Source organism: Silene latifolia, chromosome 5 (assembly GCF_048544455.1).
Source record: "Silene latifolia isolate original U9 population chromosome 5, ASM4854445v1, whole genome shotgun sequence".
Lineage (NCBI taxonomy): Eukaryota > Viridiplantae > Streptophyta > Magnoliopsida > Caryophyllales > Caryophyllaceae > Silene > Silene latifolia.
In genome coordinates, this window is record NC_133530.1 from 5,118,516 (window position 1) to 5,136,799 (window position 18,284).

An 18,284-nucleotide genomic window follows, 5' to 3' on the forward strand; every position below is an offset into this window, starting at 1 on the left:
TCATCAACTTCATACCCACTAACAAGACAAGTTTCCAAAGGATCCATAGAGGAAGCTTTTGGGTCATGCTCCTCCATGGGATTCTCTAGAATGTCAACAATGCAATAAGTGTCACCTAAAGATGGAGCTTCCATAGACTTGTTGAGTTCAAATTCCACTCTATCTTCACCCACTTGCAAAGATAACTTGCCACTCTTCACATCGATCATAGCTCCACCGGTGGCAAGACAAGGTCGCCCCAAGATAATAGGCACATTGTAGTCCTCGGGCATATCCATAACAAAGAAATCACATGGTATGACAAGCTTCCCAACAACCAAGGGTACATCTTCAATCACACCAATGGGAAATTTAACCGACCGATCGGTTAGTTGAAGTGAAACTCTAGTTGGTTTCAAATCTCCCAAATCAAGCCTCTTGAATATTGAAAGTGGCATGAGGCTCACACTAGCCCCCAAGTCACACAATGCTCTTTTAATAGCCACCCCTTGGATAGAACAAGGAATTGAGAAGCTACCCGGATCTTCTAGCTTGTTTGGAAGCTTGTTGGTGTGAGTAAGAATAGCACTACATTCCTTAGAGAGGTTGATGGTTTGCACCTCTCCATTCTTCTTTTTCAAAGTGACAAGTTCCTTAAGAAACTTACCATATGATGGAATTTCGGTAATCATATCAAGGAATGGAATCGTGACATTCATTCCCTTCAAGATCTCAACAAACATCTCATATTTCTTTTCAAGCCTAGGCCTTGCAAGCCTTTGTGGAAAGGGTACCGGTGCTACATATTCCCTTGGTGGTGGAATATATTCTTTGGCCTTAGTTGCAATAGGTTCATCTTGCTTTGGAGGATCAACCATCTCCACCTCCTTAGACTTCTCCACCCTAATCTCATCTTCTTCCACAACTTCAACCGGGTGCTCTTTCACTACCTCACTAGTCACCCTCTTCCTCTTCCACTTAGGAGACTTCTCAACCTCCTCCAATTGCTTTCCACTCCTCAAAAATACCGCATTCATCTCCCTTGGGTTAACCGTATTACCCGGAAACTTCCCTGGATTTTGAGCCAATTGCCCCAATTTTTGAGAAATTTGGGCCACATGAGTTTCCGTAGCCTTTTGGGATGCTCGTATTTCATCATTAACCCGGTTTTGTGAGGCAATGTGGTTATCAAGCTTTGAGTCGGATTTTTGATTTGCAATCACCAATTGTTCAAAGGCTTGTTCCCAAGATGGTTTTTGAGGGGTTTGGAAATTTTGGTTTTATTGTTGATTGAAATTTTGTCCCTTGAAACCCCCAAATGGTTGTTGGTTTTGGGTGACAAATTGTTTCCTTTGGAAACCGGGTGGAATTTGTCTTTGGAATTGAGAATTTTGATTGAACCTTTGTTGTTGTTGAGGTTGGGAAGTGGTTGGGTTTTGAATGTTTTGTGAAGCATAAGACAAGAAAGGGTGAGTTCTTTTTCCATTGCCAAATTGGTTGTTGTTATTATTGTTGAACCCTTGCCTTGCACTAGTGGATTCCCAAACTCCATTTGCTTGCTCATAGCATTCCTCTTGGAGGGGTGCAATCAAGGGACACCCAATGGGAGTGTGCCCTTGTTCACCACACAACTCACAAGACAAGACTTGCCTCATATCGGAGCTTGGAGGTTTTGAATTTAGCAAAGCAACTTGTTGGGTGAGTTCATCTAGCATACCCTTAACCTCCACATTCAAAACCGAATTAGAATCCTTGCTCTTGCCCTTCCTCAATTGCCTATCACTTCCCCATTCCATAGTTCTTGAGGCCATCTCCTCAATTAGCTCTTTTGCCGCTTTATGCCCCAAAATGTCTAAGGCACCTTTTCCCGATCCCGCATCTAATGAAAGCCGAAGGTCTTGAGTCAACCCTTTGTAAAAATTGTTCACTAGCTCGGCCTCGGAGATGCCATGGTGAGGGCATAACCGTTGGAGCTTCTTATACCGTTCTCATGCCTCATACAAGGTCTCATCCTCTTCTTGAGTAAAGCTTTGTAGTTCACTCTTGACTTTGGCCGTTCTTGAGGGTGGGAAATATTTGTTCAAAAATGCCGAAGCCAACTCATCCCATGTCTTGAAGGAATCCGGGTCACAATTCTTCAACCAATCCTTGGCCGAACCCCTAAGTGAACGGGGGAACAACCTAAGGCGTACCGCATCATCGGAGACCCCATTTGACTTGTACATATCACAATTTTCAAGGAAGTCATTTAGATGATCATTTGGGTTCTCCAAGGGACCTCCTCCAAATTGGTTGTCTTGAACAAGGTTGAGCAAGGCATTTTTGATTTCAAAGTTATTAGCTTGAATTCTTGGTCTTTGGATGCTTGGATTGACTATGTGCTTGTGGGAAATAATCTGTATACTTCCCTTATTATTAAGGATTATAACGAATTTAATGATGACGATCGCTAGTCATAAAATAAAATACATAAACAAAAGTAAAAGATTCAGAAATAACCTTCGGTCCTAGCAAATATGGCCTAAGAACAATATCAAAATTGATATTCGCCTATCAGTTGCACCCAAGACGATATGAGATATGCCTTTTGATTATGCTAGAAATCGATCTAAAATTTTCTGTAAAATTTAGTTGTTTTTGTGTTTTTCTGATGAGAGAGAGAAGGCGAGGTCAAGAAAAAGCATTAGGGTAGAAATAATTCTCTCCCTTTCTTTTTATACAGACCGAAATTTGGAGTCAATTAGGAAAGAAAAAACTATTCTAGGGATTCTCTTAAGCGAGAAGATCTCTGGAATAAAGGAGACAGAGTCAGGTTTAACAATGTGCCAGCATTTTTTTAAAAAAACCCGCATGAGAGCCATCCGGTCCCGGAGCTTTGTTGGACCGCGAGAGAGAAGAGGGCATAACGGATCTCTTTCTCAGAGGGCAAAAAGTAAGAAGTGATGGGAGGGAGAAGGGGAAAGGTCTTGAGCGCTACGGAGCATTTTTCCGTGGAGTAAAGCTTAGTAAAGAAGAGGGTGATATGGGAGTTAACGACATCATGACCCGAGATAGTCTGGCCGACATCATTTGTAAGGGATAAGATACGATTGAAGCTACGTCGAAGGGTAACAGACTTTTGAAAGAAGTATTCTTGTCACTATCAACCAACCAATTGACACGACATCTATCCTTCCAATAAAGGTGCTCTAGGTCAAGGACCCGATTAAGGTGACTGAGAAGGGAGTCATTGAGGTTAAGGAGAAAGTAAGAGCACGAGTGGGTACAAAGGGCTCTTTGGACTCCAAGAAGGCGAGCACTAAGGGATTTTTTATTACTAGCAAGGTTCTCAAAGGTAACAGCTGCCCACTTAGAAAGGGTATTACTCATGGAGGAAAGTTTGATGGGAACCCAATTTTCCAAAACAGGTCAGGTCTAAAACACAATTTGTTTCAAACTCATACATTATTCCAAGAATGGGTAAATCAAACATCCGTTAAATATATTATTGGCGTTGGCCATACAGATTTTTTTAATCGATTTTTTTGTGTGAAGAAACACCCCAAGGGTCAAGGGGGTTATATCATCTCATAGAAATCAGAAGTAAGTCTCTTCGTCTAGCCTCTATAATCCAGCAAGTATCGCCATCGCCTATGCTATTCTTGGCTCGACCACCTCTTTTTGTTGCACCACCATACACCACACCATCCCTCTGACATCCTCTTTACTCCAGCATTGACATTAATTTTCCACTCCCCTTCCCTCGACCTCGCTCACCTTGTTGCTTCTTCACCCACCCTCTTTTAATCAACTTTTTATTAGTATAATAATAATAATAACAAATATTTAATCAACTTTTGATTGATATAATAACAAACATTGTCTACAAAAATACATTTCTGTATCAAGATTGGATAGCTGTAACTTTTCCATCCTGCTAAACATCGTCGACAAATTACTAAATATCGTCAACAATTTGTAATGACTTTCCTAATCTATCCCTCAAATCCTCAATCTAAACCCCCTATACATTAACATCTTTTTTTCAAGTACGATATTTTGTCGCCATCGCTTCAATTTCGCCACCAAATTCAAGGAATCGACGACGCAAGTAATCTAAACTAGTTTAATTTTTTCAAAATTTATAATTAGTTAGTAGATTTAGGTGGTTTAGAATAGAATCGTTATTGTTAAAACGGATTAGCGATTATCGATTACCACGCCCAAAATTAATCTAAGTCGGAACATGAATTTTTTTTTTTTAAAATATTTTTTTTCTCGTCCAGATAAAAAAAATTTCGTCCAGAAAAAAAAAAAAAATCTCCCTGACGAATTTTTTTTCGACTGGACGAAAAATTTCTTCGGCCTAGCCCTTTTTCGACATATTTTTTTTTGTTTTATTTTTTTTTTAAAAATTATTAATTTCCGTCTTAGATTAGTTTTGGGCGTGGGGATCGATAATTGCTAATCTGTTCTACTCTAATCTGTTCGTCAAATCATCAACTTGAAACGTAATTAAAACGTAAACATATCTCTTGAACATCGTTACTACCTTGATTGTATTGCCGTCATTAGTCGATATGATTAAAATCGTTTTCATCGAAAATTTCATAAATTAAATTACGATTTTTTTTCCGAAAATCCGTCTTTTTTGTTTTTGAAAGATTATAGAGAGAGAGAGAGAGAGAGACACAAGGGGGGAGTTAATGGGGGACAATATTGAAAGAAAAGATGTGTTAATAATCGACGATAATTACTGAAAGTGTCAACGATATTTAACACGACTCAAACTTTTAAGCCCATTTACACAAATGGAGGATCAACCAAGGTCACGGCCCAAATGAACGTAAACCCCAATTTTCATGTACTTGCTGAATACGACTGGTCTACCCCAATTATGTCATACCGGTCGTAGTGATTTCCATATGACCATATGGTGATCGAGGAGATTCGCGCGTTGTGTAGTAGTTTCATTTCCGTCATTTGGTCATTTACTAGTCGGAAGTCTAGTAAATGACTAAATTGACCTTAATTTTGGTTTCGGTTCGATTTCGATCAGTTTCATTTCGGTTAGCTACTTTACCCCATTTGTGTTATTTCGAATCGGATATGGTTCAGCCGTTCGGGTCCGGTAAGTTATTATCCGTTAGATTTATTCAGTTTCGGGTATCATTAAGTTATTATAATGAATTCAGTACAGTTTTGGGTCATTTGATCAAACTGAACCGGGTTTCGGGTACTATTCAGGTTACCCACATCAGGTAGGTATTCAAACAGTTATCAATTCAGATATTTTCGATCAATTTTTCAGGTTCGGATTTATTTTGCATGCAGGGTTTAGCTAGTTACTGTATGTTACTCCGAAATATGAATTTTTTTCAAAAATAGGGTTCAAAACCAAAAAAATTAACAAAATGTGGTTTTGTTGAAAGTTATTACCCAAAATGGGTCCACGTCGCACTCGAAGCTAGACTTGTATTCAAGTCGCTTTCCCGCTAAGCGACTACGTGTTGGATGACATGAAATTACAGTTGCTTTTAAGGTGAGCTATTTTAGCCAAAATTGCGTGGGGGCCTAGCGACTGAGGCCCAAGTCGCTTAGGGGCCCAGCGACTACAATATTTTACAAAAAAATAAAAATAAATAAATAATTAGGAAAATGACTCTAACAAGAATCGAACCTAGGAGTATCAACATTCACATTAATACTAATCCACTAACCACTGCACCAAGCAAACATTTAAGTCAATTTTGTGGGGAAATGTTCTTAATCTTGAAGAAATAATCGCTGATCTTGTTGTATGCCATTATAAACATTTAAGCGCAATAAATAGTCAAGTAATTGCTCTTGGAGCAGTGGTTAGGAGGTGATTGGTAAGAAGTTTGCGCGGGATCAATTCTGTAACATACAATATTAGGTTTTTTTTTTTCCGCAAAAATAATATAAGTCGCTCAGCGGGTGAGCGTTTTCAACTCAAATCGTCGTCCGGCTGAGCGACTATAATCCGGAACCTAGCTTCACCAAAACCGAGCCTACATGGACCCATTTTTGGTAATTACTTTCAAAGTCACCTCATTTCGTTAATAATTTGTTTGTTATTGAACCCCATTTTGGAAAAAAATTCCCAAAATATTGTACGCACTACAGTTGATCGCTCCATTAGACGAGGATCGTGGTAGATGAATATAAGTATATACCTATAGAACGAAAACGTACATTACATTGCATCACAAATGTTGAATTAAAGTGTACATATACCACCGGAATAACTTATATTTAAAATACTTATATAAACTATATACTCCTATATATCTTATATTGCTTCACATACATATAACTATAATATAATACATATGTAGCGTACATTACATTGCATCACAAATGTTGAATTAAAGTGTACATATACCACCGGAATAACTTATATTTAAAATACTTATATAAACTATATATACTCCTATATATCATATATTGCTTCACATACATATAACTATAATATAATACATATGTAACGTAACTGATAACGAAAAGATGTATTATTATAAGTCGAAAGATTTCTTCTATTGTCGATTGGTTTCAGAAAACAAGTTGCTGAATTGTTCCATGGTAGATGAGCTTGGAGCTAGGCCGGCCGATGTAGTTGAGAGGCCTATGTAGGGATTTGGAGGCTGCAAACGGATGGGCACACTTGGTTGTGGTGGTAGCATTACTGGAGAAATAGGCTGAGGAGTGAAAAGTGGAGTAACCGGATATTCAGTCATGGGTCGAACCTGAAAATTGGGTCGAAACATAAGTGGGTAATTGGACGGACCGGCCATCGGAAAATGCAGTGGCCATTGCGGAAAACCGGTTCCTCCCATCATCATCCGAGAATTATACGAAGCATAGAGTTCACTTTGTCCAGTTGCTCTTGTTGACATCTGTTCAATTTAACGTTACGTTTGTAGAAATATACAAATGTGTACAAGTTACATGCAAATTTTGCTAGCATGCAATAAGTGAAATAAATGTCGTGCATTTTTTTTTATAGTGATAGGGCGTCACCGGGTGACGTCTAAATTACCATTCTTTATTGAAAGGGTCCTCACTCACCTCATGTGAGAGGGTGGCGCCCAAATTGAGTGATAAGGGAATTCACAGCTGCTATTTTCGTTGCGGAGTGCGGACTACGTAAACCTTTGGCTATACGAGATAGCTTGCAAACCCCGTATACTAGGTAAGCCACCCGAGAGTGACAGGCTCGAAGTTTATAAGACATGGACTAAGGCCATAAATACTCCACAAGATTCCTCTTGGGGAGGCTTGAACCTGGGTCTCCTGAAAATTTCACCCAACAAGGTCTAACCACCAGACTCCACCCTTGCGGGCAATGTGCTGCATTTGATCTATATTATCCATACCTTTTGTGTTTACTTTTACAATTCCAAAACAAGTGCGTCATTTTTACCGAAGTTGTCTTAATTTAATGGTTAAGCAAAGGTAGACAACAGGTCCCAGGTTCGAATCCCTCATCCCCTCTATTGTAATGCGACTAAGTATACGCTTCATTATACCAAAAAAAAAAAAAAAAAAAAGTGTGTCATTTCTTATTTATTTTTTAAAGGTGTACTTTTTACTAGCTATCCCTAAATAACACTTAATTGGGACAAATTGTTAACAATATTTATCTTCTTTAACGTCGATCAATTATAATGATGTTTTCAAACATCTTTGTTTTCACAAATCTACTTATATAAATATCAAGTACTCGTAAGAGACTGAAAAAAGTATTTTTTATGGAGGTTAAACGAGTTTTACAAAATTGTGCTTTTAAGTTTTGAGTTTTGAAATTATTTTGCAAAACTTTTCTTGCAAGTGTTCATAGAACAGTCAACGAGGCTGTTCAATGCAACCCTGTTTAGTATTGCTAGATTCTTTTACTTATAAAACGAATATTAATACTAATTCGTCTTTATTAGTCTGATGACACATTTGATTATAATATTTCCTATTTAGATTGGGATCATTGAGGTCCTAGAAATTTATAAGTACAAATTATCAAGGACTATACTAACAAGTACGTATTCAATTTATCTCTCTCCTTATTAAGTACCGGATACATATATAAACTTAAAATTTGAATTGGTTGATAATTTAATACTTCGTATTATATTACGAGTAATATATGACTTCGTAACTTGCATATACAAGTCTAACGACAGGTAATGAAATGGGTAAATAAATGTTGGATTGACGAGTAAATCTCATGTCTACTAAAAGAATAGGTGAACTCACAATTTTTCCCTCCAAAAAACATCTTTTTAAATAAGGAAGCTATTTATAATTTAATTGTATTCACTAAATAAGGAAATTAATAATTATAATATGTTTTATTATATAATTATTTTCATTTAAAATTATCTTTTCATCAAATTTTATAATTTTCAATAAACACTAAACTATAATATTTTATAATATTTTAATTAAAATATAAATCATATAAACTATAAACTATTAAATTTTTTATTAATGCTATTATTTGAGAATGACTTGACTCATATTTATGTAAACAAAACTATAAATCATTTTGATTACTTTCATGACAAAAAAAATGGAATCATTAGCTTTGTGGTATAAAAAGTACCTTTTAGAAAAATACTCAACAATCTTGGATTAATTTTCAGTTCTAATTATTTTTTCTCGAAACAAAATACAATAACGAGATATCACTATTATTTTACAGTTCAATTTTACTCAGAGTTCAATTTTACTCAGTTTTCTTGAATAATTGTACGTTCAATAATAATGTGAAATATGAAAAATTAATAAGGTGTTAATTTAACATGATTAACTATAATATAAAAATAAAAACTCTATAATTACAGTACCTCAACTTGGGACTTCAAGAATTTGATGTAATTGATTGCATCTTCGAGGATAGATGCATGGTCTTTCTGCAAGATTACAAACAAAATTGACAAACAAATGTTTACCATCTCGGAAATGTAAAGTATGGTTCAATCCGTAGGGACCGTAGTCCAAAGTAGTTTACTGTGTTAGTATCATTGACTGAATTACACCGTAAAACGGTCTATTTTATATAAACAAATATTCAATTAACGTTAATAAATGAATTTGTTATTTAAACTGCTTTTATATTGAACAAATACTCCCTATATATCAAAATTTAAAAATACCTTATCATCAGAAGCAGGAAGTAAGGCTTGTATAGTTCTCATCTTTGCATTGATCCGGTCCCTTCGTCTTTGTTCTGTATTTCTTCTCTACATAATTTTATTATGAATCGAATCAAAGGAAATTAAAAGGATGATAGCAAAACAAAACAAAGCGATATGCCGTGAAAAAGTTTTAAAATTTAAACCCTCACTATGTTAAAAGAAATGAAATGTTGTGCATGATACAAATGTAGAGTTACGGAAGGCATAATTAAAATTTCAATAATTATTAGGTAAACGGTTTTACACATTTGTTAACTTGTTATTCTAAAAATCATATGTTAATTTACTTAATTAATTCCACTAAAATATAACAAATTAACAACAACTACTATGTTTGGACGACAAGACCATAAAAAAAATCGTAAATGATTTTAAAAATGTTTTTATTTGTACAAACCTTTTTACACAAGTATATTATTGTTATGTTTATAATTTTACTTAACTACCCATGTATGTAAGAGTGATTACCAATTACTTTTATGATTCTATTTAAGTAAAAAGAATACAGTTTTATGTTAAGCGTATTGTAAAATCATTTATAAGAAACTTTCTCTACAATTTTACTCCCTAATTCATGATTTGCAATGGAAAACCGACTTGTCAAAACGATTATTTGAAATCGATGAATGCACGATTCTCACTCTTGTTGGAAGATGATCGAGATTCTCGCTACAAGGAAGTGTGTGGGTTTGCTCAGGCTCCGGCGGGGTGTCCTCCTTAGCCTCTGCTCCCTAACCACAAAATTTAACTTAAATTAATTACGTATTATCCACATTTCATAAATACATTGTTATGCAATTGTCAACTAGCTTAGTTGGTAAAATCGTGAAATGTAGTATCATAACCTGAATTCAATTTTCATTATTATCAAAATCGTCTTTGTGTCTTCCTTGACACCAAAAAATACACATTACTATACCTCCTTAGGTGGGATAACTATCATGATATGTTTTTTTGGTATATTACTGTATAGGGAGTTACAAGGGCGCTGTTACGAAATTTGAACACAGTACACAGGTCATCATAAGTACTACCTTTCACAATTTTACCAACTAAGCTAATTATCATATGAAAATGTCATGATATGTTCAGGGCTAAAGATACAAGTGTTTTGTAGCCAAATTTTAGGGTTCGTCATTTTCCCTCCATGCTTCTTTCCGTTTCATTTTGTGTGGTTATCAGCACATAGTTATTAATCCCCCAAAACATACTACAACAACGAGCCAATAGTAGAATTTTTTTATGCATGGTCAAACTTTTTTCACGAGATTAAATGCAATAAGACAAGGGCATAGATATTGCTTAAATAAACGTAAAAAAATGGAGGCTCTAACCTCTAGGTAAATGCATGTCAAACTTGATCACAAGATTAGTGCATGTAATGCATGTAATGCACATGATGCATGGCGGATTTCCCGAGTTCTAGACTAGCACAACAGCTATATTTATTATCACCATTATAACTAGGGTTTTTATTCATTTACAATAGTGGTATTACAAAAGAAAGAAAAAGAAAAAGAGTACATGCAAAGAAGGCATTTTTCCTTTGCTAGGGTTACAATAAGAGAAGGTGAATCAAAGAGAAGAACTTTGAAGCAATGTCAATTGTAAGTATTCGCTTTCTGATATCAATTAGTCTTACTTATAATCATTGTAATTTAATCAGAACAAAGTTACAAAGGTTTGAATAATTTTAAACTCTTATTATAGGTTACAACCGTTGTAAATGAGAAAATTCATTCTGAAATATCTCTAACTAACTGTTTAAAAGTTTATATTCTATCTTGTCGTTTATATTATATTATTTTTCTTTAATTTGAATAATCAGATAATACTAACTTATCAGTTCATCATTTTTTTTTCATAGGAAGTAAAAAAAAATAATATAAACGACAAGATAGAATACAAATTTTTAAGTGGTTAATTAGAGATTATATATTTCGGAATAATCAGATAATACAACTGTTCAAAACTTATGTACAATAGTTGTTTAGAAAAAATGAAATCAAATCAAACTTTATAATATTTACATCAGATTTCTTTATATATTTGGAGAAAATATTAACTAAAATTAATTTTACCACTATAATTTAAAGATATGACAAATAGATAGAAGTAATAATATTTTGAATACAAAGATTTTTAACAAGCTAAAAATAATATATCCTCATTTTCAATGTAGTATTCCATTTCTGAAACTCAGCCCTAGTTGGTGATAAGGATACGGTATATTCGATATACCGTATAGAATAACATGGATATTTATAATACTCATAAGAATTTATGAGTATTATAATATCCATATTATTCTATACCGAATCCTTATCAGTTGGTGATGGTAATTTATTTATTTTATTTGCCTAAATATATGATCGCTAATATCACAAAAACTATATAGTTATACAAAAAGAAATCATAAACATGAAACGTATTTGAAATTTTTTTTAACCTAGCTAGCTAGATTCAACTTCGTTTAATTATGAAATCAAGCATAAGTTAAACTCACTAATCTTGCTCCCAAAAATGAAAAGGAAAATGAAAAAAAAAAGGGTTATTTCATAACAATAATTCATCATATTGGTGGTCTGTAATAATCAGTCCATCCTATCAATAATCCCAATTAAATCTGACCTAAGCACAATACCCTCTAATAACGAACTAGCTGATATTTTTTGAAGTTTATGTTGGAATATTTGATAGTTTTGGATAACCTAGCTAGTATATGTGAAGTTTATGTGTAATATTTTCAAGTGATGAATCAAGAACTTGGTTTATTTGATACATATAAACATCACAAAATATCAGCTGGTTCGTTATTAAAAGGTATGGTGTTTAGGTTGGATTTAATTGGGATTATTGATAGGATGAAGTGATTATTGCAGACTACCAATAGGATGGATTATTGTTATGAAATAACCAAAAAAAAAAGGAATTACTGTGTACTGACTTATTAAAAATACGGTTTTACATAGTTATTTCAAGTGATTTGTGTTTTGATTTAAATGATTTAGAAGAAAAAGTAAGATAAAAATAGGAATTTAATGTAGGGTTTCACATACTCTATGAGTCAGGATTAATTGCAATTATTCTACCAATTTAATCGTATAATACAGTGGATATAACTCCTTCATTTAAGTTTTTTCAATATCTATAATTTTGGAAATTTGATTTATGACTTTATTATTATTCTCAATGAGAAAGCAATATAATTATTAATTATTAATAATTTTGTAATTAAAATGTATTTTCCCAATAAATATAGTAATATGAAAAATATGAAAAATACTAACCTCATCAATTTGATAACCATGAGCAAAAATATTAGTATACTCATGCGATTCGATCCCTCGGTTCTCTTGCATGAAACATTCTTCATTTTTTGATGTTGAAGCCTCCAAATGATGGTGAAAACTTTCATGTAATGGTTCGGTTGCATGAAGAGGAACTTCCGATAAAAATTGAAATATATCCTCTAGGAATCCTCCCTCTATGTTTTGATCCGAGGAGAATGTTGCACCTATATAATCATTCCTAAAACTAACATTACTACTATAATTACTAGGATTATTTTCGATAATAGATGTTGCACCTATATGTTCCGACAAGTTGGAAGTAGTACTAACTTTAATATTACTAAAAGACGGTGCACTTTCACTACTTTCGCCATAACTCCAAACTGGAACGTTCTCACTCATATCTAATATCTTTTAGAAAAACCTAGTAAACTTATATACACAATAATTAAACTTCTTCACTCATATTTCACATACGCATAAAAAGCCCTAATAAACTTATATATGTATAGATACGCTCATAGTTTGTGTGAATGAGGATTGTGAATGGGAAGCATCGACATATATATACTCTATATATCATAATTTCTGTGTAGAAGACTTACACTTTGCCCTTCTTAGAAGGGCAACCTATAACAAATTTTGTGCCATTTAAAGGAGACAAGTATACCGCCGATGGTTATTTTTTTGAGGGAAACAAAATAGGGAAATGATAAATAATATTCAAGTATGTAATCCCTTTTAAATTTGGTATTAATTTAAAAATTAGGAAATAAATTACATATGAATCTATCAAAAAATGCATGTATATTATGTATTTATTTCTTTTTTTAGTTCCTTAGATACAACCCATTGGATTGTATTTATCATTTCCCAAAAAAATATTAATCTCAAAAAAATAACGTATAAAGTTTGTTTCATGTCTCCTTTAAATAGCACAATAATTATTTAGTGTACTTTTTAGGAGGTGAATATTGACAAAACATAAGCACTTTTTTTTTACTAAATATAGATGATAGTGTTAGGGTGCAAATTAATATTCTATATCGATGATGTAAAGATGAAAGAACATTTTTATAAGTATTAACCAAGTATAATAGTATAAGGTCTTTGGAAAGGAGCCCAAGACTAGTAATTGTGTGAGTGTTTGGCCTAAGCGAACTATATCGCGTTATTATGAACCGTGTACAACAACGTAACAGAGGCCCAACATAAATATCAATTATTACGAGATAGATACTCTCATTCTCGTTTTTTCTGGGAATGATCTAGACTGGTTTAATTGGGACTTCGCTCCTTCTTTTGTTATTAGCTTGTGTACTAAAGACTTTTTATCGGCTATTGAGCCGCTTCCTCCGACCCGCCCCCTTGATGTAACTCTCTTTAACTCGACTTTTATTTAATTTTATGCTCTTTCGTTCCAAAAAAAAAAATATTAGAGTCCGGGGGATATGGATACTCAATTGATAGGGTCTAGATCATTCATTCATTCCCATTAAAATAAGATCGAGATTATCTACCATATAATTTACTACGGAGTACTATATAATACTCCCTCTATCCCGGTCATTTGTTGTCCTTTTTCATATTGGGGTATCTCAGTGAATTGTTGTCCTTTCTATTTTAAGAATGAATTTCATGAGCAATTTGATCATTCACACCAATTTGTTCCACTTGTCATTTTGTAATTAGCTCCTTCCTCTTTCCTTGGTCTTTGTGTCAAAACCAAAGAACAATAATTGACCGGAACGGAGGGAGTATATTATATGGTACTCTATAGTAAATTTATAGTAAGATTTGTTTCTCTTTATTTGTTCATCTAGTGCACTCCCAACAAGTAAAATAAGGGTTTGTTTGATTGGGGGAAGGGAATTAAAGTTCCCAGGAACTTCAAATTCACATGAATTTTCAATTTATGTGAATTTTCAAAAAGTGTTTGATTTGCATGTAGGAAGTTAATTCATGCGGTAATTTTTAATGACCAAGGGGCCTTGGTGAGCGACTTCCCACATAATTGAGGAAGTAGATTCATGTGGAAATTTCTACTTTCCATGATTTTGACAACCAAACAACATCATGGTTTTCCACTTCCTAAGAATTAAGTTTAAGATTCATAATTTTAATGGGTAACCAAATAAGTCATAAGTAATTTGTCATTATTGTATAAGGGATTTCACATATAAGTGGAAGAGTTAAAAATAACCCTAATCCTATTGTGTTCCACACCAAGTATGTAAGGGTTGTGTATGTTGATTTGATGAAGATTGTCATCTAATAACAACATTAGTGGACTATTTTATTTATCTTAAGAGTGAGGAAGTGAAAATAATAAATTTTAGTCACAATATCATAAAAAGTGGCATATATTAAATTATGTGAACATAAGGTGGCATCATGAATATTCTTGTGAATCTTTGTTGTCAATGATTTAGGGTGAGATTATCCATCAGACTCACCTCAAACTTTACTTTTCCACTCTACTTTTTTTTAACAAAAACAAATGACACATGTTGCCCATTCATTGGACAATTTTTCTTTAAGGTGGGGTCAAGACTCTTAAGTTGAGTCTTGGAATTTCCAAGACTCAACTTAAGACTTTGTCAAGACTAGGGTAGATTATTGGTAGTCTTGAGTGAGTCTTGTCTCAAGACTTACCAAAGTCTTATCTCAAGACTACCAATAATCTTACCCTTAGCATCAACCAGCTTTGGGTAACACGAATCCACTCGGTTTGTTCATGGAGGAACATAGAGCTCCACTTCTACCCAAGACCGAAACATCACTTTTAGCTATTATTCTAATTATTCATGTTTTTTATACGCGAAAGTGGTGATTAGCTCCCATAACTTTAGTTAATTGTGAGATTAGGCCTCATAACTTACAAATGTAGTAATTAGGCTTCATAACTTTAATAAAAAGTGAGATTTAATCCAATTTTTTATTTTCAACCAAAATTGTACTAAAAAATTCAATTTTATTCATCAATACAATTTATAAGTATAGAATAAAACTTATCAAAATTTTAAAATTGTATATGCAATTTATTACACATTGTTGGAAACAGATATTTGAATGAATTGAATAAACTTGAAAACTTATAAACGTACTCTCATATGTATGTGAATTATAATAAATTAAAATTAGTATAAAAATAAATAAAAATATCCTAAAAATTATGTTAATAAATTAAATAAATACTTTTACAATGTTAATAATTATTGAATGTACAATGAGCTTATATAAAAAATCATTTAATGATATGATTTAAATTGAAAAGAAAAATTGAGTTAGATTTCACTTTTTGTCAAAGTTATGTGGTCTAATTACTACATTTGTAAGTTATGAGGCCTAATCTCATAATTGGCCAAAATTATCGGGGTTAATTACCATTTTTGCGGTTTTCTATATGAAAAAAGGTAATTGAATATGTTTTTACCCAGAAAGTTTGCCGAGTCATGGCCTGATCAGCCTCTACTTAGCTTCGTCTTTGATTCTTTCATTTGTATGTTTACTTTTTTATTAGTATTTTTGTAATTCATAAATGATAACTGTATTATTGAATGATGTGATTTGATGACAATACATAGACGATATATATAATAGATGACGATACTGTAAACCCTAGACGGTAGCCGCCCTAATGGGCCTAATATTGGACCTATTATCCTAATAATTTTAATTTAAAATGATCACATACTTGGATACTCGTATATTGAATATGTCAATATTCTAAAAGCTGTTAACACGTTAGAATTGCTATAACTGTTGACCATCCTAGTTTGTAGGCATATGTGATGGCTTTGGAATAGCCAAATTCCTTCGTGTATAAGTAATGTGCGGTTGTTCACTGAATAAGAAACAATTAGTTCAACACAAAAATCCATAAACTACTTTAGGAAAGCGTGAAGTACAACAAACATCCAAAATTGACGTAAATTCAAGTTAATGCATGTCGCACGTGAAAACCCTAAGGGAAACCCTAAAATGCATCAATTGAAATTTGCCACGCTGTACTCCTGATGCTCTGATATTCAAGCTTATTCATTGGAGTGTAACGCCCCCGGAAAGCAGACAGGCAGCTCAAAATAGCTCTTTTTATTAACAATAGACAGCAGCGGAAAAATAGGGCGTCACCGCCGTATTTCCCATCTGGAAAATACAAGGCTATTACAAAAAAATAAAGATAAATACAAAGTTAAAGTTAAAAACTAATAATTGTATAACATATTCATCCTATTAGGTCATCTGAAAATCCTCACTCTTGACCTTCCCCGATATTAATGTACCTGTAAAAGAATGAAAGTAACGGAATCAGCCAACCACAGGCTGAGTATGACTCCGGTCACCTCCACCGGCCCTACTTACCTCCATTTTAATATTCCAATTCTTTCTGGTCTCACAAGTATAAAAATAAGTCAAATGAACACAATCAAATAATTATTAAATAGACATGCACAACCTGTCATTTTAGAATGTAATAACTCACTTTACAATTATACCGGTCTACCATTACTGAATAGAGACACATTACGGAGTAAAAACTCCCCGGGCTAAGCCCTCCTCCATGTACACAGGATCCCGAGTCTAAGACCCGTGTAAACCCCCTGGCATTTTTACCAGTAATAATCAGAACCGTAGTTCACATGAGGCTGTGCCCCCTTCCATGTACACAGGTCAAATTTGTAATGTTGTCCCCCTCCCGTAATCGTATCCCGAATGTAACAAATGGCCAAATGAACATTATAACAGAACTATTAACATGACAGTCACATGTTCATATAAAGACAGTTAATATAACATGTGAGTAACATAATGATAATATAACATTATACGGTCGATAATAAAATATAATAATCAGTACAATATTAATTATTTCTACGACGAAGGGTCCTGAAATCATACCTTATTATGTATATATGAAGTAGTAGAAAAGGCTAGGCGTAGATGAGAAATATATACATACACTCTTGAGTTTACTTCTCTCATTTTATTACATCCTAAGGCATGGTTAATGGCTATTTATAGGCATGCCATGTCGGTTTATCTTCTAGTAATCAAATACAAATTTGCTTCTTGTATCTTACTTGCTAAGAAACACATAAGTTACGAAATCCTACCATAATTGTATCAAGTGGGCACTAGTCATCAACCTTATCTATATATTATTATTATTATTATTATTATTATTATTATTATTATTATTATTATTATTATTATTATTATTATTATTATTATTATTATTATTATTCGGGTTATTACATTCTATCCTCCTTAAAATAAGTTTCGTCCCGAAACTTAAAATAGAAAATGGAAAGATAAAACTTCGTTTTCTCAAAACTTAAGAAAGTTATAAGAATTTATTTAACAAAAGTCTTTTAATAATCACATTTAGGAAATGAGCAAAAACGTAGGTCTTAAATAATGGAAGGCTCGAATTCCCGCCGCGAACAAGAATTCGAGTAATCCAATTCAAAGACAAACTCAATTAATCTGTTAGTAGGCGCTGAACCTGTTATTCGATATCTTTAATAACAAGTAATAGCATCCCAATAATCCAGACAAAGGCAACGAAAACAAAAATTTAAATTTTTTTCCAAATTTTTAGTAAAGGTATTTTTTTTAAATATACAACATAAAATTTTGAAAATATACCAATGACTAACTGGAACAAATTTGAACTTTTCTAATACGAGAAATAGCTTGAGTATTAAAACTTCGAAATTTTCAAAACTATATTAAAATATAATGAGTGGAAGGAAAGAGTAAAATCTTAAAGGTAAAATATCCCGAAACTTTCTTAACGTATAGCACACAAATA

The 18,284-nt window shown here is 33.3% G+C and overlaps 1 non-coding gene across 1 annotated transcript; it reads left to right on the forward strand.

Moving 5' to 3' along the window:
• Positions 1-1,923: 1,923 nt before the first annotated feature.
• LOC141658181 (small nucleolar RNA R71) lies at positions 1,924-2,030 on the forward strand. The gene has a single exon (XR_012549082.1). It is a non-coding gene; the product is annotated as a small nucleolar RNA R71 (small nucleolar RNA).
• The last annotated feature ends 16,254 nt before the right edge of the window (positions 2,031-18,284 follow it).